General features: G+C 46.9%; 1 protein-coding gene across 2 annotated transcripts in view; it reads right to left on the bottom strand.

Annotated features, from left to right (window-relative positions):
• The window catches only part of SV2B (synaptic vesicle glycoprotein 2B), a 185,315-nt gene extending 166,106 nt beyond the window's left edge, over positions 1-19,209 (bottom strand). Inside the window, exons 1-2 of one of the 2 annotated variants that reach the window (XM_046010100.1) lie at positions 18,597-19,209; positions 15,416-15,533 (exon numbers count right to left, since the gene is read on the bottom strand). The gene's annotated coding sequence lies outside the window, so the exon portion shown is untranslated. The remainder of the gene's footprint in view (positions 1-15,415; positions 15,534-18,596) is intronic. The other variant, XM_046010099.1, reaches the window with a different exon arrangement.
• Between the last annotated feature and the right edge of the window lie 3,287 nt (positions 19,210-22,496).

Below are 22,496 nucleotides of genomic sequence, written 5' to 3'. Positions count from 1 at the left end.
GCACAATACCTGTCTACCCTCCTGGCAAAATCTTATCTCCACAAGAGTCTTTCAAACTCCCCTCACCTGATTTTGTGGAGAGTGAAAAGTCTTTCACTTTTTTTCTTCTTGAGACTTATTTATTTATCATAGGAGAAAGAGAAAACATAAGTGGGAGGGGCAGAGGGAAAGGGAGAGGGAGAGAACCCCAAGCAGACTCCACACTGAGAAAGAGCCTGACGTAGGGCTCAATCCCATGACCCTGACGCAGGGCTCAATCCCATGACCCTGACGCAGGGCTCAATCCCATGACCCTGAGATCATGACCTGAGTCAAAGCCAAGAGTCAGACACTTACCTGACTTCATCACCCAGGGACCCCTAAAAGTCTTTCACTTTCAACCAAGAACTTCCTATAGGCCAACATTCCAAAGAGTCTACCTTCCTCTTCCATCTCTGTACTTACATAGACCCTGGGCTTAGGGTTGAGGACTCCAAGGCCAATTTTGATATCTCCCAGAATATCATGAGAGACTCCAGTCATCTGTGGCCAACTGTATTTTTTTTAAGATTTACTTATTTATTTATTTAATCTCTACACCGAATGTGGAACTCAAACTCACAATCCTAAGATCAAGAGTCTCACATTCCATTGACTGAGTCAGCCAGGCACTCCCACGGCTCAGTTTAAAAAAAAAAAAAGAGTGCTTAAGCCTTCTTATTTTCAGACTCCCACTCTGAGTGACCATTCGAGAATGGTAGAAAAGTCCCACTCAACTTCCCGTTACAAAGCTGCAAAGCTGGCACATCAGATCATTATTCCCAATTCTTCTCCCCCATTTAATCATAACCTACATTCTCAACCATGAAACACTGCAGTGTTTTCCACTGTGGAAGGAGCAGTATATTTCCCACCTCACTGATGTTGGGCTTTTGGCCATATGGTTTACTTGGACCGATGAAATGTTAGCAAACATAACATGCACAGAGGCTTTAAACGTGCTTGTACAGTTTGGCATCCCTCATACTCTTTTATCATTTACGATAAGAAGAACATGTCCTTGGTAGATGCTCGTAGCATCCTGATAGCTGGATTAAACCTGACCTGCAGCATGAAGGTAAGCCACTCCAGCTGACAAGCCAACTCGTGAGTAAGATAAATAATGTTTGCCATGGGAGTCACTGAGCTACCTGGGGCTGTCTGTTACGTGGCATTATCCTTATGCAGTAACAGCTGACTAATACACTTGCTCTATGCCCAGCATTATGCTGAATACTGTATTATCTCATTTAACTTATTTCCTTTAACAACTGTATGAGATAGAGCACTATTAATATTGCTTTTATTTTACAGGGAAGGAAAGGGAGGCCTAGAGCAGTGAAACACAATTCGCAAGCAAAGCAGATGAGCTGCAAACATGGTAATCTGACTCCAGAGCCTAACCACCATGGGACATAAAACAGAAAGAGAGAAGAGTGTAGCTCTGTGTGCTTCCGATTCTGTATTCTGGCAGCTGACCTTGGGCTCAAAGACACAATGGCTGGTTGTGAGCTCCCTATCAGCTATCAGCACTGGTCTGACCAGATCCCCAGGGCCACGGCAGTTTTTCTAGCTCTGTCAGTGCGTGCAAAGAGAACGAGACAGACTTCCCTTCCAGAATGCATGACCTTTTCCTGAACTTTGAGGAGGGGAAGTCCCATGGGGAATTCTAACCAAGGAACAATCCTGTCTTTGTGAGGCTCAGCAATCCCACGTTCTGCACGGGACTGTGGAACACACCTCTTTCTCTGCCTATTTTTGTTCTCTCTCTAAGAAAATATCTCCAGGCTTTTGCTTTTGAAAATTATTACACAACTGCCAGCTGCTGGGATTATACAAATAACCTGATAATAGCAAAGTGATACGCTGTCCAGTGTTCAAACACCACCACCCAGCAACAAAGCAGCCCCGGGGTGCTGCTTCTCATTCACCCTGCAAACAGAAGCAGCACAAACACGGGCCACCCACTCTCTCCCAGCCTCAGGCGGCAGGCAGTTTGGTCCCCAAATGGATTTTTTACACATCACCTTCCAAGACTCCCTAGGCACAGAAAGGCAGAGTCACATTCTTTGCCAGAACAATTCGTCATCAATATGACTCAACAATGCACTTTCTTTTTTTTTCCCATTTTATTTATTTTTTCAGCGTAACAGTATTCATTCTTTTTGCACAACACCCAGTGCTCCATGCAAAATGTGCCCTCCCCATTACCCACCACCTGTTCCCCCAACCTCCCACCCCTGACCCTTCAAAACCCTCAGGTTGTTTTTCAGAGTCCATAGTCTCTTATGGTTCGCCTCCCCTTCCAAATTTTTTTTTTAATAAACATATAATGTATTTTTATCCCCAGGGGTACAGGTCTGTGAATCGCCAGGTTTACACACTTCACAGCACTCAAGATAGCATATACCCTCCCCAATGTCCATAGCCCCCTCCCCCTCTCCCAATCCCACCTCCCCCCAGCAACCCCCAGTTTGTTTTGTGAGATTAAGAGTCATTTATGGTTTGTCTCCCTCCCAATCCCATCTTGTTTCATTTATTCTTCTCCTATCCCCCTAACCCCCCATGTTGCTTCTCCATGTCCTCATATCAGGGAGATCATATGATAGTTGTCTTTCTCCGATTGACTTATTTCACTAAGCATGATACGCTCTAGTTCCATCCACGTCGTTGCAAATGGCAAGATTTCATTTCTTTTGATGGCTGCATAGTATTCCATTGCAATGCACTTTCTTTAACCAAACTTTGTACCCCTGGCTGGCAGCCAGGGTGCCTCCGGTCTTCCAACTATAGACAAGCTAGCAATTCAGAGGGCGAGGCTCAGGTCTTCCTCGCCTATCACTAACCCCTGCGCCTGGCTCAGTGGACAGTCAAGAAATGTATGCTAAGGGCGCCTGGGTGGCTCAGTTGGTTAGGCGACTGCCTTCAGCTCAGGTCATGATCATGAAGTCCCAGGATCCAGTCCCACATTGGGCTCCCAGTGACGTGGGAAGTCTACGTCTCCCTCTGACCTCCTCCCCTCTCACACTCTCTCTCCCAAATAAACAAAATCTTGGAAAAAAAAAGAAAGAAGGAAAGAATGCAAGAAAAAACGAAAGAAAGAAAGGCAACTGAATAAATCGATGACTGTCTGCTGAGCCAGGCGCAGGGGTTAGTGATAGGCGAGGAAGACCTGAGCCTCGCCCTCTGAATTGCTAGCTTGTCTATAGTTGGAAGACCCGAGGCACCCTTGCTGCCAGCCAGGGGTACAAAGTTTGGTTAAAGAAAGTGCATTGTTGAGTCATATTGATGACGAATTGGTCTGGCAAAGAATGTGACTCTGCCTTCTTTCTGTGCCTAGGGAGTCTTGGAAGGTGATGTGTAAAAAATCCATTTGGGGACCAAACTGCCTGCCGCCTGAGGCTGGGAGAGAGTGGGTGGCCCGTGTTTGTGCTGCTTCTGTTTGCAGGGTGAATGAGAAGCGGCACCCCGGGGCTGCTTTGTTGCTGGGTGGTGGTGTTTGAACACCGGACAGCGTATCACTTTGCTATTATCAGGTTATTTGTATAATCCCAGCAGCTGGCAGTTATGTAATAATTTTCAAAATTATTATTAATTATTATTATTATTAATGGGGAAGGGGAATCCAACTTTGAATTGTACATATTTTAATTCTTAAAATGCACAATTAGGACATGGTTATAGAAGCTGGAAACCCTTTGAAAAGGAGGGAAAGATGGAAATATAGCCAGGCTTTCCAAGTCTATAACACTAACCAACAAAACTAATACTTAGGAATCCTTATGTCAGCAAGAGAAGCCAGCCTAGGGTGTGTGAGGGTCGGGGGAGTGCCTGTCCAACAACCATGGCTCCTCTTATAACAGTCCTCAGTTTTCCTCTGAGAAACTCCCTTCCCTCACGTTCCATGTACGACTTAGAGCGAGGTCCCCTCGGATGCAGGGCAGGCAGATGTCCTTCATCGCAGAATAGGAATCCTGAGCCGAGCACACAAAACCAGAAAACAGTTGAGGGACTCAGCCCCATGGAGATTTCTAAGCAGCCCACCTGTGAAATAAGAAGTAGGCTGGACTTTGCACAGACAGACCAGAGACTTCTCTCGAACAATACGGAGTTTCCATCAGCACTGGGACTCTCTCACTGATCCACTGTCTGACTCTTTCAGTTAAGCTCCTGTTCCTGAACCCTTCCTTGGAGACAGAGTGGAGGAGAGATCGCCAAGCTGGAAACGGGGGTTTGGATCACGGATCCGCTATAGGAAATAGTAAGTTACTTCTCCTGTCAGGACCTCAATCTCTCCCTCCACAGCATTAAGGGGCTGGAATTAAATAACCACAAAGGAGCCTTATGGGCTGGGTCAACAGAAATTGACCCCAGGAAGCCCTGGCTCTTGGCAACATAAAGCTCACATTGTCGGGGCCAGTGAGGCGTGGAGTTTAAAGCAGTTAATCCCCAGGCTGGATGACTCAGACAAAGAGGATTAACCCTCCGAGGAGAGAATCATCATCCAAATATAGAGCAATCCCAAACACACGCACCAGAATGGCAAGCACCCCCACCTTCTCTTGCAAATTCTTGTTCTCTAACCCCTTTGGTAAACTGATAGATTAACCCTCCAGCCCCCCAAGGTCAAGGTGTTAACAGCTTCCCCACATTCCTCTTACACCCTTCTCGTTCTGTAATCCAGGGTCCCAGCACTTCTGCTTTGAAATATACAGGCTTTTTTAAAGGTGCTCTGAGTTTGGCAAGTGAGTTGGAGCCCCTCCTGTGTGCCAGGGACCGTGGGAAACACCAGAGCTGTGGTGGTAGGCAAGATGACATGGTCCCAGTTCTCAGGGTGTTTCCAGTCTAGTGGGGAAGCACAACTAAGTACTAAGCACTAGTGTATTCTGCTAAGCACCACGGAACAATCATTATCTCCTTGATAAACCCTCCTCGATAACCCCAGAAACTAGATTGTACTATGACCATTTCCCAAATAAAGAAACCAAAGGTCTGAAGTTAAACACGTTGCCCAAAGTTATACAGCTTTTTAAGTATCAGAGCAAACCATTTGGCTTAAAAATTATATGGGACATAGGGAGCCCCTGGATGGCTCAGTTAGTTCAGCTCTGACTTGGCTCAGATCATGATCTCAGAGTCCCAAGATCCACCAGCGTTGGGCTCCCTGCTCAGCGGTAGTCAGCTTGTCCCTCTGCCCCTCCCCTTGCTGGTGCTTCCTCTCTTCCTCTCTCAAATAAATAAAATCTTTTTAAAAACATTATGGGGGACATAGAATGTACCACACCAAGACTGAATCTTAAGGTACACTATGGACGGCCAGGGATTATGGCGTGTGAATGTAGGTTCATCAGTTGTGATGACGCAGACACCACTCTGGTGGGGGAGGCTGCTGCACTCCAGAGGGGACCCTGCAGGGGGAGGGGCAGACGCCTATGGAAACTCTGCAACTTCCACTCCCCTCTGCCATGAACCTAAAACCGCTCTATCAAAATAAAATTTTTTTTAAGATTTTATTTATTTATTTGACACAGAGAGAGAGAGATTACAAGTAGGCAGAGAGACAGGCAGAGAGAGAGGGGGAAGCAGACTCCCCACTCAGCAGAGAGCCCGATACGGGACCCTGAGATCATGACCTGAGCCAAAGGCAGAGGCATAACCCATGGAGCCACCCAGGCGCCCCCTAAAATATCTTTAAAAAATGGATTCTACAAGGTAGCCCCATCATCTTGCACAAGTCAGAAACAACGAGAGAAGGCAAGGGAGAATATTGACCTTTAGACTTTTCAGAGTGTATACGCTCCTGGAATAGTCACCAGAGGAAAGACTTGCATTTAACCCCATACCCTTCTCTGTACTAAAGGTGCCTAGAAAACAGGCAACCCAATGGCTAACCCTGGGTGAGCGGGTGGGGGGCAACGTCTCAATCTTCACGTTGTCAAGAAACACTCCTCTTGATCTCTCACAATGTGGTCCCATAAACCTCTGGGGGTGAAATGGCAAACTGAAGTTTCAGGCTCCGTATTGGTGAAGGTAGACTAACCACTGTAACAAATGGGCTCTGTGATGTCAGTCGCTGTCTTAATACAGGCAGGATTTATGTCTTGCACATGAGACAGCCCCAAGCAGGCTGGGAAAAGGGTCTGGAAGAGCATATGGAGGTGCATGGGGCAGGGACGTGTCACATGGCCACAACCACTTGCAAAGGAGGCTGGAGGATGTAGTTTGTGCGAACCAGACGACAAGGAACCAGGTTTGTTTCATGAAGAGCTCGCCAGTCTCTGCCATGGGGGCTGAAGGGGAAGGGTTCAAAAACTGCATATTTAACATAGTTATTTTTAAATAAAGAAAATAACTCAAAATGCTTAGATGATGGGATTATAGGTGGGTTTCCCCTTTCTTTTCCCAATTTTCTGGATTATCCCTAATGTGGTTGTAATACACTCAAAATGGTGGCAAGGAGGGGAAGTGGGGGGACTCCTAATTAAATCTTGGAGCAGTTATGGGTTGGAATCAGGCAGTTGCAATCAGGGTTGTAATCCAAGCAACTGTCTGAGAGAGAGTGGCTCAGATTTTTCAAATACAAGACACAGAACTTTCTGCTCCATTTGTCCTGGACAACGGTGATCTAAGGCTTTTTTGTATTTCTTAAATGCTGTCCATACTCTCCTGGGTCTTTCTGTACCTTAAAGCATCTCCAAGATATCAGTCACAGTTTCCAAAGCTGCTATTTCTCTAATTGGATGGATGTCTGTGATCGAGGCCGTATCTGACTTCTGATCCACTCAGTTCACACACAGCCAAGCCTTGTGGTCGCAGCACAGAACAGTGAGCAGTTATCTCATTGCTCAGAGGACCATTTCAAGGAGCCAAGACTATTAGCTCCTCTGTATATCTCACTGGTTCCTGGGCTTTTTCCACCTTGGCACACCTGAGAACATTTACACACCCCCCCAAGAGATTCTAGTGGGTGTCCACACTACTTCCCAACAAATTTCTCCTCCCCATCCCCCTCTCCCTGTCTTCTAACCCCTGACCCAAACCAGTTCACACTCCAAGCTCTGGCCGCACCTGCCTCTTGCTTCCTGTTGTTCCCAAACCAACCAAGTACTTGCACATCTGTTTGAGACTCTGCAAACGATCTTTGTTATCAGGAATCCCTTTCTCCTCCCCACCACCCACCTGGACAACCATCCCATCCTTCAGGACCCAACGAGGCCGTACCCCTTCATCTACTCCTTTCCTGGTCCCCAGTCTGCTTTCCTCATATAGCCACAGCAACTGCTTAGAGTTTGTGCTCCCAAAAACATTCACTTGATATATTCCTCTCTGATATCACCTTCTCACCTCGTGCTCTAGTTATTAATTAATGAGCTCCCCAGTGGCAGAGCCCAAGCACTGCAGCCCTTATAGGATGAGGCCAACAGAGGAAACTCGGGTCCTATCTGAATCATGTTCCTGCTTCCCTGATGAGCCAGAGGTGTGGGGCCCAGAGATGTGACCATGTGAGCTCGGAAGCAGGGAAAATGTGACATGGAGATGTTGTGACCTGTGCACACTGATCACCTGGGGGAATCTCAGTAAAGTGCAGGTTCTGATTCAGCAGGTCTGGGGTGGGGCCTGAAATTCTACATTTCTAAGAAGCTCCCAAGTGATATCGATGCTACTGGTTCAGGGCCCACACTTCCTGTGGCAAAGGCCCTGGAGATTGTTTGCATAAGCTCATGTTGCACCTGGGACAAACCTCAAAGGCCCTGCTTCCAGAGGAGGAAAGGCTCTAGAGGGAGAAAACAGATTACCCTTCCAATAAGAGAAAAGAGTATGAGACAAAGCCTAGAACATCGCAGTCACGAAAAAGACATCTGCAGAAGAGCATGGTTTGGGTGCGGGTCCCAACCCAACCTGAGCGTCCAGAATGAATGAAGTCAGGTTATGCAGAGGAACACAAGCAGACTTCTTTCAACTCATCCTCAGAGAAGATAGGACATTGGTCTTAAAAAAATAGAAGAAACTCAGTTATGAGCCTCTGGAGCACTGAGTTAGGGCCCATTAACTCTCAAAGACACCTGAACTTTGACCCTTTTTGAAGTTAAACATCTCCACCTCCAGGTAAGTGCTGACCTTGCAAACAAGCCTACAGGTAAGGCAGACATGTGAGTGAAGGAAACCAAATCTGGAGGCTGGGAAGCAGGTTGGATCCAGTGCCTGGTTTAAGCCAATGGGGCGCTAGCAAGATATTTGCAAATTCCCTTTACAAGACAGTGGGTGTGGCATCAAAAGTAGTAGAGGCTAGGTCAGGGTGGTGGGCTGAGGCCCAGGGCCACACCTAACAAGCCTTCATGGACTGGGTGAGGAGGGACCACAGCACAGAGCAAAGAACATGTTCTAGAGCATGAAGGCAACTTGGCATTTGAATCCACTTGGCCCTTTAGTGGCTGCTAAACTCTGAACTTCTCTGAACCTCAGTTTACTCCACCATAAAATGGAGACAATAAGCCCCACTTCACAGAGACTGAAAATGCAATGAAATCGTGTATGCGTAATGGTAATCCTTATTGTCACATGATCAGATGGCTAGAGGGAGCTCCTAGAGAAATAGCACATGTGTGTTCCTAGCACCTAGTACAAAATTGTTTGCTGTAAAATTACCCTTTTCTGTTGTCTCCATTTCTTTGTAAAGTGAGAATAGAATAGATTTATCAGCAAGCCCAAAGTAGTCCTTTATCTCTCCAAGGTGAGGGCAGAGGGGCATAGCCCTGAGCATGCTCCAAGGAATCTGGGGTGACAGACTAGATTGGTAGCTGCCATTAACAGACTTCAGCTAGGATTCAGACCTTGGATTCAGGATGTGGCATTTATACTATCTGCCCCGGGTGAATGTGTCCCTAGGAGGCTAGTGTTATTCTAAGCCCTTTGTGCAAGTTAACTTATGTCTTCTTCCCCATAACTCTACAGAAGAGGTCATTATTCCCATTTTACTGATTAGGAAATTGAGGCACAGAGCAGTTAAATGACCTGCCCAAGGTCTCACATTCATAAGAAGCAGAGCCAGGCTGTGGATCCAAGATGACCAGCTCTGGGGCTCTTTGCCTTTCACCATCTCCAAGAAGCTCAAGAATCCAGGAGCCGACCAGAAGATTGAGTCAGCCAGAAGGGGCCTCCATTGTCTACAGGAAATGGGCTGAAAGTAACAGGACAGTGACCTGGGAATGACACAGAGGAGACTGTGAAACCCCATAGGACTAACCCAGCTTCTGACAGCCCCTGCATGGTGCCCTGAAAGCCCACACACTGGGTCATTGTGGAAACAGGAGGCCACCAATCTTGTGATGTGAGGGCAGCTTCTGCACCAGAGATTGGCCAGCATCACCCAAAGGAGGAAAACAAATGTCACTCATTGTGGGGAGTGAGAGGACTTGGCTCAGCACACACCCTGCTTCCATATTGCTTTTGACAATTCCCCTGGAGTTCATCTTCTATCACTTTGACTTTTAAGCTACCCCTTTACGGGAACCCTCCTACACTGTTGGTGAGAATGCAAGCTGGTGCAGCCACTCTGGAAAACAGCATGGAGGTTCCTCAAAAAGCTGAAAATAGAGCTACCCTACAACTCAGCAATCGAACTACTGGGTATTTACCCTAAAGATACAAATGAAGTGATCTGAAGGGGCACGTGTACCCCAATATTTACAGCAGCAATGTTCACAACAGCCAAACTATGGAAAGAACCTAGATGTCCATCAACAGATGAATGGATAAAGAAGATGTGGTATAAATAGACAATGGAACACTGTGCAGCCATCAAAAGAAATGAAATCTTGCCATTTGCAACAACGTGGGTGGAACTAGAGGGTAGCATGCTGAGCAAAATAAGTCAATCAGAGAAAGACAATTATCATATGATCTACCTGATATGAGGAAGATGTGAGGCAGAATGGGGGGTTGTGGGGCATAGGGAAGGAAAAAATGAAACAAGATGGGATTGGAAGGGAGATAAACCATAAGAGACTCTTAATCTCCCACAACAAACTGAGGGTTGCTGTGGGGTAGGGGAGTAGGGATAGGGTGGCTGGGTTACAGACATTGGGGAGGGTATGGGCTATGGTGAGTGCTGTGAATTGTGTAAGCCTGATGATTCACAGAACCGTACCCCTGGGGCAAATAATATATTATATGTTAATAAAATAATATTTTTTTTAAAGCTACACCTTTACATTACTTTCCAACAGCTTTCCTTTCCTTATGGGGAGATGGAGAGGAGAAGTGAGTTGGGGGAAATTGGAGGGGGAGACGAACCATGAGAGACTGTGGACTCTAAGAAACAAACTGAGGGTTTTGGAGGGAAGGAGGTGGGTGTTGGGTGAGCCTGGTGGTGGGTATTATGGAGGGCATGTATTGCATGGAACACTGGGTGTGGTGCATAAACAATGAATTCTGGAACCCTGAAAAGAAATAAAATTAAATTAATAAGATTCATTTTTATGCTTTGCTTAAAAAAAAATCAAGTGGCTGCATTTAACCCATGGACATTCAAGTAAGCATGGTTAGAACGTGTTCATTCCTCATCATAGGAGTAGGAGTGGGACTAAGTCCCCTGAGTTCTCCAGGGCCAAGATCAGGAGTGCCTCCCCTTGCCATGAGCGCTCCAGCCCCATCCCTGGGTCCAGCACTCTGCTCGAAGGAGGCTGCTCCACAAGGCCATTTACTCTCCCTCAGAACCTCCCTCAAGCCAGCTGAGCTCCACTCCTCTCTCTCTGTGCCATCTGCTGCACCCCAGATCAGATCCGAGGCCACAGTCAGATTCTGGGCATGGCAAGAGAGCAGGGGCTACACACAGAGTAAGAGCAGCCCTCACTGGGTCTGGGCTTTGGAGGCTGGCAAGGGAAATCCCAGGGGATTTTTCAGAGGCAACATGGAGGGATCTAACCAGGCTCACACCTGCCTGGGCAAACTAGTTGTGATGTTTCAGAGGACTTTGAAGCATAATCATGAAGGGAACCCAGGCCCCATTGTTCTGTTCTCTCCAGGTCTCTACCCTCAGATGAACTTCTGTTACTGCAAACCTGACTGGGCTCTGACCCTCTTGCCATCATTAACTTACTGCAGGACCATAGACAAGTAAGTCATTTTCTTCTCTAGACTAAGCACACCCCTTGTCACAGGAGGAGGACATCCACTCCTACCCCTATGATGAGCAAAGAATGTATCCCAAGGAGTTGAGATTCCTGCGTTCTGAGATCCCTTCAGCTTGGTAGCACTAAGACCCTGTAGTTCAAGGAAGTCCTTTCACTGACTTGGACTTGCTCTGGACCTAAAAAGGAAAATGCCTGTGAAATAGTCATGAAAACAAAACTTACACACTTGGGAATAATGATGGCACATTTATCCAAGGACAGGGATTCATGTGCAGGTTCGAGGTCATGGGAAGACCTTGAAAACTCATACCTATCCCTGCTTAGGTAAGTTTGAGGGACCCAGAGCTCCTGCCAATTTATGTGGCATTTGCAGTAGGCACGGAACCAGGACAGGGCACTGCGCCCCCACCTGAAACAGCCAGCTTCTAGACTCCAACATCTGTGATTGGAGAAGGCTCCAGAGGTCTGGCAAAATTACCTTCTCTTGCATCAATGCAGAGATGGACAAGAAGGAAATGAGGTTGTTCCTCTATGTCTCCAAGGGTACCTTTCTCTGTGATTTATTTTTGCTGGGCCTCAGGTTTCTCAGCTGTAAAATGGAAGTGGGAGAAAGGATGCAGCCTATAGCACCCAACTCCTCAAAGGGAAAGTTGAGTGTATGATCTTTGATCTAGAAGAGGCCAGAATGGCAGCAAAGGCAGAGAAGTTGGGGGAAAAGACACCATTAGCATCTGAGTACCTACTAGGTGCTGAAGACTTAGCTCATCACTGTCAGTTATGCTCTCATTTCTTGCCCAGACCAGTGAAGAATTACGAGGAAGAACTTAGCCAGTGGAACAACCTCAATAGTATTTACTCACTCTCATATCTAATAAATATCTAGTGCATGCCTACTATGTGCCTGGAACAGAGATAACAACAGATTTTTCCAGTGGAAGACACCACGGGACAGATTTTGTGGAACCGATGCCCAGAGACATCTGAGAGGACAGTTTCAACATTTATATAATCCAAGGGACTCAGAAATTTTTATCATGGAATTCCAACAAACAATGGGATATTACTGAGCTGAACCAGTGGGGTCGGCTTACTGCAGAGAATAGACAGTTGGCTTCCCACTGAGGTACTTGAAAATCTCTAGCCCATAAGGCTGATTATTATCCAGTTGTCTTACTTTGAATATCATGAGCCCCATGCAAATCATCTTCTCAATAGCACTAGCAACATTAAATGACAGGTTCTCAATTCTCTCTTCACACAGAATCTTTAAGTCCTTTAGGAACACAAAGGTACAGTGATCACTTAATCAACATTTGACCAACATATTTCCAAGTCCAGAAGCATGAAAGGAACAGCAGAGCATTTGGATGTCATTACTATCATTGTCATCACTATCATCACTGACACGGCCATCACCATCATCATCACCACCACCACCATCATCTCCACCATCACCACCATCATCACCACCACCATCATCACAATCAACAACACCACCATCACCATCATCTCCACCATCACCATCATCACCACCATCACCACCACACCACCAACACCATCATCACCACCATCACCACCATCATCACCACCACCACCATCAATATCAACAACACCACCATCTCCACCATCACCACCATCACCACCATCACCACCATCACCACCATCACCACCATCACCATCATCTCCACCATCACCATCATCTCCACCATCTCCACCATCACCACCATCACCATCATCACCACCATCACCACCATCACCATCATCACCACCATCACCATCATCACCACCATCACCATTATCAACATCACCATTATCGTTATCATCATCATCTTACACCTAAGGAAAACAAGGCTCAGAGAAATTAAATAACTTGCTCAAGTTTACACAGAGAGAAAGTCATGAGTCTTGAGTTCAAACCAAGTTCTGTCTGATTCCAAATGTCACTGCTCCATCCCATGCCCCATGTGGTCAGGCTTACCACCCACACATAAAAATGGAGGCCAACTTACTATCTTTCTCTTACTTCCTTCTGGGCTTCAATTCTCCCCCCCCCCCCAACTATTGACAGACTCTTTCTCTCCCTCTTTCCCATACACACTCAAACACACACACAGAGGAAACCACTTTCAGCTGAAGTACCTACTTTTCTCATTCCCTCCCTCTCAGAATCATTGCCAACAAAACTCACCCTTACACATATCCAGCCACACCATGGGGAGGAAATGGATAGCACCTAGAATTTGAGACTGAAGTCATTCTAACCCTCCCCCCTTCCAATAAAACTACTCCTTTTATAAACAGGAACACATTATGCAAGATGCTGTAGATGTGGGATTTTTCAAGCAAGCTGGTAACACTCTTTCACTTGGCACAAAATTGATTTAAATAAATCTCTCCCTTTTTCAAGACTCTTCCCTGCTCCTGCTTAATCTTAAATTAAGAGCAGTATAATAATAACCAAAGAACATCACACCCCTGAATTTCAGCCACCTCTCTCTGGAAGATCTTGTCTCCCTTTTTTTGAAAGTATGAGCTATTTTTTGGCTTCCACTCCTTTCTCTTTCTTACTTGTCACCACACATTGCTTTCTGTAAGAAATAAGCAATTGGAGACTTTGTATTTAAAGTCTGTTTTTAGTCCATGAAATCCACAATAAGGCTCCCACAAGACCTTGGAAAGAAAGGGAATAACTGCAGGGAGTTACACTTCAAGATCCACTGAAGCAACGACGTATAGTCACCGCCAATGAATAAACAGTTTCATACATTCATTCATTCATTCATTCAATAAATATTCATTGAGCACGTACTATGTGCCAGGCAACATTCTGGACACTGGTGAGAGAGCAGTGAATTGGCTTACTGAAGGGACAAATAAGTAACATGCTAATGACCCTCAAATTTGTGTCCCCTAAGAACCCTTCCTTCAACTCTAGATTCACATATATAACTATCTACTCAACATCTCTCATTGGACATCTAGTTGAACCCTATGACTTTTCCTTCTCTATCTCAGTAGAGGGCTTCTTCTTCCAGTTGCTCAAATCAAAATATGTAGAATCATCCTTGACTCCTTTCTCTCTCTCATACCTTAATCTACCAATCAGCAAGTCCTGTCTTCTCCATCATCAAATATATCCAAAATTTGACTTCTCACCATCATCACTAGCCACCTTGGTCTAAACCACCATCACCTCTTGCCTGAAGAACCACAGTAGCCTCCCGGTTGTTCTCCCTGTTTTCATTCTTGACCCTCTAAGTTGATTACAAAGTCTAAATCTCAACTGATCTTTGTAATACATATATCAGATCCTGGCAACTAGTGTTCAAAATTCTCCAGTAACTTCTCATCTTGCTTAGAGTAAAAGCCAAAATCCATACAAAGCTCTATAAGACTATGAATTGCCTAACTGCCTGTTAGTTCCCTGATCTCAACTTCTACCATGTTAACCCTTCTCAGTTCCTTCTCCATGAGTCTCCTTGCTGTTCTCAAAACATACCAGTACTCTGTCACCTCAGGGCCTTTGTGATTTTTGTTTCCCCTGCCTAAAACAATCTTACCCAGATATCCATCTGGCTCACTCTTTTTACTTTCTTCATATCACCCTGACCACTTTCCATAAAATGCCACCACCCACTCAACCCTGTCTCCCACTCCCACTCAACCAGGCACCTCCAACCCCCCTTCCCCATTTGATGTTCTGTCATTACACATTTATTTATTTCCATATTATTTATCTCCCCCAACTAGAATTCATGTTTCATGAAGATAGACATTGTATTTTATTGCTGTGTCCCCTGCCTATAACATACCTGACACATGGAAATACTCCAAAAACATCTGCTGAATTAATGATTATCTTAAAGGTATATATGCCCAAAGTTCAGCCATGGAAACATGGAAGAAAAGAAAGAGGAAAGGGGCCAGTAGCAGGCATTGACCATTCAAACAGAGTCCAGGAGAAAAGGAGGCTTAGCCAGGGTACTTTAAATATTAAGGTATTTAAAGTAGATTGATTGCAAAAATATCCCTAATTCTTCCCTTCCCTATATCCACACTCTTTGCAACGTGCCTATGTAGCTCCTCTCATCAAGAAGTGGAGTCTATTCCCTGCTCCCTCACTCTGCTCTGGCCTTATGACATCCTATCAACATACAAGGATGAAATGATAGTGTACCTGCTATAAGTTTAGGCCACATGAGGTCATGCAGGTTTCCACTCTCACCCGGACTCCTGCCACTACCATGTGAGCATGCTAGGCTCACCTGTTGGGGGATGAGAGACCCCACGGAGCAGAGCCCAGTCATCGCAGCTGAGGCAATCCTAAAGCAGCCAGTCCTTGGCCATTCCATCACCAGACCAAAATCACATGAGTAAGTCCAGCTGAAATCAACCAAGCATAACCCAGATCGGCAGACTTCCAGGCCAACCCATAGACATGTGAGAAAACAATAAATGGTTGCTTTCTGGGAGGTTTCTCCTGGAGTCCCATTGCCAATGTCAACCCTAATGTGTGTGGTCAGACCCTAGGATAATCATCTAAGCTGCTCAGTTCTGAGCACAAGCTCATTGGAAAACTTCCTCCGTATGACTTAGACTTCATGAAGGGGAGTCTGCAGGAAGACATATTCACCCTGTCACATGGTGTCTCAGCCATTACAAATCAATAGAGTGGCATGCAGGTGAGCAAGGTCACAGAGACGTGGCAGAGAGACAGATCAGGTTTGCAAGGCAGCCAAACTAAAAGCCAGATCTTGGATGAGAGAAATTCACCAGGGTAAGTGTCACTTCTGAGGCGTTTTGAGGGAAATCCTGCCAGCCACCCTGGTGGCAACCCAGCCACATGACATCTTATCTCACAGAAACTTTGACAAGGTTCTCAGACACCCCAGCCCCATTTCTGTCCATAGAACACATTGCAGGAGTTCTATGCTCCTCAAATGGCTGTGGGATGGAGATCTCAAATCTGTAGGGGAACAAAGTCTGAAAACGGCAGAGGAGCACCCTGTGGTCTTCCTCCTAACCATGCAAGATGGAACCCTCAAACAGATTCATCATATGACACCAGGTAAATGCATTCCATGAGACGCCGGAGGTCAGGATATTTCCAATGAACTCCAATACCTTTCCATAACCATAGAAACTCTTACCATTTGCAGAGAAAACAAAGAATAACTAACAAGAACAATGTCTGTAGGAATATTCACTAAAGGTGGTGCTTTCTTTCACGGTGGGGGAAAGGAAACAAACATAATGTTCAGGTTCAAAAGGAACACAAATACTTGATCTGCATGAAAGATTTCTGCACACTGTCTTGCACTGCTTCCCTAATTCCTGTGCCTCTCAGCGCCTTGCAAAGATTCATGCTTCAGCTTGCTGCACTGACTTATGCTCCGAGTGACCACAGGAACCTACTTCTACTGACCAACCTTTTTCTAAGCATAGAGTGTAGGATTTCAGCCAATTCAGGACATAAATCTTAGTGACACATATAAATCATAAGAGGCAATACCCCAGTGACCTTGTCACATCACCCGTCCTCCCTCAAGTCCTACTGCTGTCCCCCTCCCTCTCTAATCCACGGCCTCCTTAGCCTCCTTTCTGATTTTCCTCTCTCCTCTTCCAGGGATTTTGCAGGTGCTGTGACTCTGCCCAGAATGCTCATTCTCAGCATCTGGCTGGCTCACTCCCTCACTTCCACAAGGGCTCTGATCAAATGTCACTTATCAACAAAGCCTTCCCTGACCAGGCTGCATAAAAAAATAACAATCCTCACCGCATTCTTTGGCAGCACTCCTCATTCCTCTTACCCTGCTTTATTTCTCTCCATTATAATGTATCATTGGCTGATTCACTATCTAATTACTTAGTTATTTGTTGGTTTACATACACACACACAAACAAACACATGCACATATTAAGCTCCTTGAGGATAGGGGTTTCCTTTCGTTCAATTCTGCATTCCCCACACATAAAACAGTCACTGACACACAGTAAGTACTCAATAGATGAACTGCAATTTCTTGAGCACAGGCTTTGTGCCATGCAATTTATGCCCCAAAATCGTTCACCAATGAACAAATGTTTTGTAAGCACCTGCCACATAATTCTTATAACAACGCTATTGTTATCTCCATGTTACAGATCAGGAAAGCAAAGCTCAAAGAGAAGCTCTAACTTGCCCAAAACACTCACCTAGGTTTGTTTGCCCATCAAAGCCTGGGCTTCTCACAGGGTGCCAGCCTTCTTTTCAAACACCTTAATGATGGTTTAGGTTACCAAACGCATGTGATACGCAGCTCTGGCCAACATGCATCAGGCAAGGGCTCGATCATATTTCATTCCCCACCGTGGTTTTTGTGCAGGAAGAAACATCCATTAGGTTGGATTTTCATCTCCCAGACAGCAGATTGGTAGTAACGGCTTCCCTTATCCTTCCCACCCACTGAGACGGAATCAAGGTCAGAGCTTTCCCTTTGAACTGGGCCAGGACAAGTACAGACAAGTCAGGGACCCAAGGGGCAAGAGGGCAGAAGTTCATCTCCTCTGAAAAATCTCTGAGAATTTTCCAGAATCCTTGTCTTTGTGAAGTACTGCTTCAAAACATTCTTGGTCCTAGAATTTAGGAAAACAATCAATTTTTCTAAAAAGAAAAAAAAAAAGCCTGACCTGCATTGGACACATTCCTGTGTGTGTGTCTACTGGGGTCTGGCCATGCACTGCAAAAGCCAGCCCAGTCGTGACTTGGAGACCTCTGCCCATCCCGTGGCTGGGATGCTGATGGGGCTGGACAGCAATGTGGGTCAGTCACAGACCAAAAAACCAAGAGAGTGACCCAGTCCCTACAGAAATCAATGTCATACCTCATCTGTGAGGGCTTCGTTTGAAAAATAATCTCCTGGCACAATTAATTCCTTCCTCCTCAGGACTCCCAACCCTCCTCTCCTCACACCTGCGTGACTGAACTCATCACACTTGATTATTACAGGTGTTTCTCCCCCACCAGGTGTGAGCTTCTGGTGAACCTAGACTTTGTTTTCCTCATCTCTGCATCTCCAAGGACTAATCCAGCCTCTGATACATACTAGGTGCTGGGTGAGTATTTGCTGACTCAGGAAAGATGCAGAATGCGCCTGTACTAAATCTGCTGCGTTGCCTAGAGCAAGCAGGACAAGCCACCTCTTCTTGAAAGGGCAGGAAGCAGAAACATAGAAGCGGTCCAGTGTCCAGATCCGTGGTTGAGCGGGCGGCGACGCTCACCTCTCCCCTCTACCCACACCTCTGGCCCCTCACCTGCCTGCTGGAACCTCAAAGCCACCCACATTTACCTCCCAAACAGGCTTTAAGAAAACAAGCAGGGACTCCCCCCACCCACCCGCCTCCCGCACCCCACCCCACCCCACCCAGCTGCTCTTAGCAGAGCCCAAGACAAGGACATTAAGTTACCTTGAAAAGGACCTAGTTTGCATTTGCGATCGCTGTTCAAGGGTCGCGTTTCCCCAGCGCTGCCAAACCCGGGACGGCAGAGATATCTAACACCCGTCTGCGGAAGAAACGGCTGTGCCTCGCTCCTCCCTGGCCAAACGCGTTTGCTCACCCATCCCCGCAGAACAAATCACGTTCTTTTCCTTGCGCTAAAATCCATCTCTAAACAAATCCTCTCTGGGTCCCTAAAAACCGGCTCCCACGCCCACGGAGGGCGCCCTCCACATGCAGAAATGCACACGAGCCCCAGTCCAGAGCCACCAGGTGTAAAGCCTGTTTTCACCGGCTCTTCGGCAACAAACCGCCACCAGCAAAACCCATCTCCTAGGGACGGAACTGAAACTAAAAGCTAGGCTAGGAAGCTTAGGGAAACGGACTTAAGAAATGTCAGTAGCCGAAGTTGCGGAACTGTACGGCGCTAACAGTTCCAACCCGGTTAAAAAACAGCCCTTGGGGATGCCACCTTCAAAGAAGCGCGCAGCCGCGGGCGGCCGGCAAGTCCTTGCTTCTCTGCGCCGGCTTGGCAAGACTCTCCCCTGTCTTTGGGGCCGTTTACTATAAACAACGTTCAAGGGGAGCAGCTGTCCGTTTCGGCCCCGCAGGCGAGCTGGGGAGGCCCCTGGAGCGCGCGGGGTCCGCGCCCGGCCGGCTCTGCACGCTCGGGAGCGAGCCACGGCGTCGCCTACCTGGGTGGGAAATCCGCGGGCGGGGGCGGGGGTAGGTGCGGGTGCGGGTGCGGGTGCCGGCGGAGTAGCGTCGGCGCTGGCGGCCCGGCCCGCAGCTCCGGCCACCGCGGCGCTGGGGCGATCCCGGCGGAGGCAGGAGTCCGCGGCTGTCACACCTGCATCACGGCGCCCACGCCGCCGCCGCGGGCGGCCCGGGCGCAGCACGCAGCGCGCCCCCGCCGCTCCGAACACCGCGGGCGGGTTGGCTCCTGGGTCCTGTGTGCAGCGGGATCTGATCCTAACCCGCTTTCTCCCCCGGCCTAGGCATTAGCAGTATCCGCGGCCGGCAGCTCTGGGCTTCTAAATCCCTCCTGATTCGAGGCGCAGTACATGCGAAAGCTCGCTGGGAAGGAGGCCGGCGGGGCCCCAGGCTGTCTGGCTTTGTAGACAGATAGATGTTAAACTTATTCCTGGAGTTTCGAGTTTGGTACCCGGCTGATTCTGGTCTTCACCTAGCTTTCGTCTCTCCACCCCGCCCGGGGCGAGGGGGCGCTGTGGACTGCACATCCCCTCTCACCAGCTCCGCACTAGAACGCATCAGAGGACAGGACTCAAACTCCTGGCAAGGGGACTCCTCTGCTAATTGCATCGCCGAAGTATCCCAGATAACGGGTGCGGTTAAATCGCTAGGTCCTTGATACCTCCTCAGGGAGCTGAGTGAGAAAACCTGTCTGGCGAGTGGAAAGAAGGAGTTAGACACGACGGGGCTTGCTGCATTCAACAAACCCCTCCACCTGTCTCCCTCCTTCCAATACCCGCCCCCCATCCCACCGCCATGCCCCATCCACCCAGAGAAGAGTTCACCCTGAAGTGAAAGGCTCTTTTCAGGAGCAAGTTCCTTCTAGAAGGAACCTAATGGCACTGGAAATTCAGAGGTGAAATCAATGATCACCCAGGGGGCCTGGCCCCATGTAGAGTCTGGAACTGCTTTCCTTCCTTAGTAGTGCTGCAATGCTTGCAAGTCCTGAAAGACTTCCTCTTCCCCACCCAGCACAAGCCACCGCCCGGAGGTCTTCAGCTCCCCCGTCACTGTCTCTACAGTAAGTGCGTGGCTGGCTAGCTCCTAGGTCCTCGCCCCACTCCAGGACCCCCATCCTCTCTCACCAGGACTACCCCAGGAGCTCCCATGGCTCAGCCTCCTGGACTTCTTTCTTAAGATGTAAATGTCATCTTGGGGTGGGTGGCTCAGCAGGTTAAGCCTCTGCCTTTAGCTCAGGTCATGATCTGAGGGTCCTGGGATGGAGCCCTGCATTGGACTCTTTGCTCAGCTGGGAGCCTGCTCCCCCCCCCCCCCGCCCCCGCCTTCTCTCTCTGCCTGCCTCTCTGCCTACTTGTGATCTCTGTCTATCAAATAAATAAATAAAATCTTTAAAAAAAAAGATGCAAACGTCATCTTGACTCTTTACTACCTGCAGTGGCTTCCCAGTGGCCTTGGAAAAGCTGAAACTCTTGTAACACATCTCATTTAGCCACCAAAGAGCAGGCCGCTCACTGCCCAACTGCCCTGCCCTCCCACGAGCCCCCACCCCTTCCTCTTCCCTGTAGTAGGACAATACCAAATTGTCAGTTGCTTGCACGTGCCCCATCTCCCCGCCAGGACTTTGCATTCGGGTTCTCGCTTGCCTGGAATGTTCTCTTCCTTCCACTCTCCTTTCCCTAATGCCTAAAGGTTCTCTGCTGAGCCATCTGTTCCTTGAGGAATTCTCCCCTAGTCCCTAGAATAACTGAGTTCTCTAGGTTCTGTGTGCCTAGAGCCACCACCAAATCCTCTGCCACAGCACCTGACACATTACTAAAGTTAGGTGCCTAACATCTGTCGTCCTCACTAGGATGCACGCTGTAGGAAAGCATGGTCTCTTACTGGCTGCTGTTGCAAAGGGCACAGGCATAAGGCATCTGCTCGATATAGATTAGTGCTGTCTCTAACCAGATGAAGTCATAGAAGAGTTCTGACATCCAGGGGTTTCTTTGTGTGCCTTCCCAAGCAATAAGCGCTCACTCCCAGGTGTAACTGGTAATCGCACCTCTCTCAACAGCACTTAGTATTGCCTGTTCTTGAACTACGAATGAATAGAGTCATTCTGTGGCTATTTTGGGGTTTGGCTTCTTTTACTCAAAATTACGTCTGAGATTCATCCATACTGTTAGATACATTCGTAGGACAATCTTTTTCTTACTGTACAGTACTGCTCTATGTGACAATAAGGCAAGTTATCTATTCCTTCTCCTGAGGGTGAGCATTTGGGTTGCTTCCAGTTTGGGACTATTATGAATAAAGTTGGTGTCAAGTAAAGTGTATGATAGACATAAGCACTTTTCTCTTGGGTATGTAACCAGGAGTAGAACTCCTAGGTCACAGCTTTAGTAGATATGCCTTGCGTTAGTAGATATTACCTCATAGTTTTCCAAAATGCTTATACCAGTACAGACCCTCCTGCAGTATAAGAATTCCAGATATTCTATTTCTTTGCCACAATTTGGCATTGTATTTTTAATTTTAACCATTTTCATGGGTGTGGAGTGATATTTCACTGTAGTTTTAATTTGCATTTCCTTGTTGACTAATGATGTTGACCTTTTCAAATGACTTATTGGCCATTTGAATATCCTTTTGTGACATGCCATTTCAAGTCTTTTGGCCAATTTATGGGTTTCCTTGTCTTTTCCTTACTGACCTGTAAGGCATTCTATTTGTTTAATATGAGTCCATGATTGGATATATGTAGTTTGAATATCTTCTCCCAGTTTGGGGCTTGGGTTTTATTCTCATAATTTTGATAGACTACAATTTATCAGATTTTTTCTTTTATGATTAAAATATCAATCATGTAATTTGGGGGGTCCTGTTTAAGTAATTCAATCTAACTCAACGCAGGCACTTATTATCCTCATGTTTCCTTCTGGAATGCCTTTCCATTTTACCTTTCATATTTTGGTCTCTCTTCTATTCATGTGTGGGATGTAGTAGTCCAAGTTTATTTTTTCTCCATAGATATACAGATGTTCCAGAAACATTACGGGAAAGACCACTTTTACCCATTGGCTCACAAAGCACCTGTGTTGTAAATCAAATGATCACCTAGAGTGGATCTATTTCTAGACTCCCCATTCTATTCCATTGTTCTATGTGCTCCAA

Source organism: Meles meles, chromosome 6 (assembly GCF_922984935.1).
Source record: "Meles meles chromosome 6, mMelMel3.1 paternal haplotype, whole genome shotgun sequence".
NCBI lineage: Eukaryota > Metazoa > Chordata > Mammalia > Carnivora > Mustelidae > Meles > Meles meles.
This window is presented reverse-complemented; position numbering and strand designations above follow the sequence as displayed.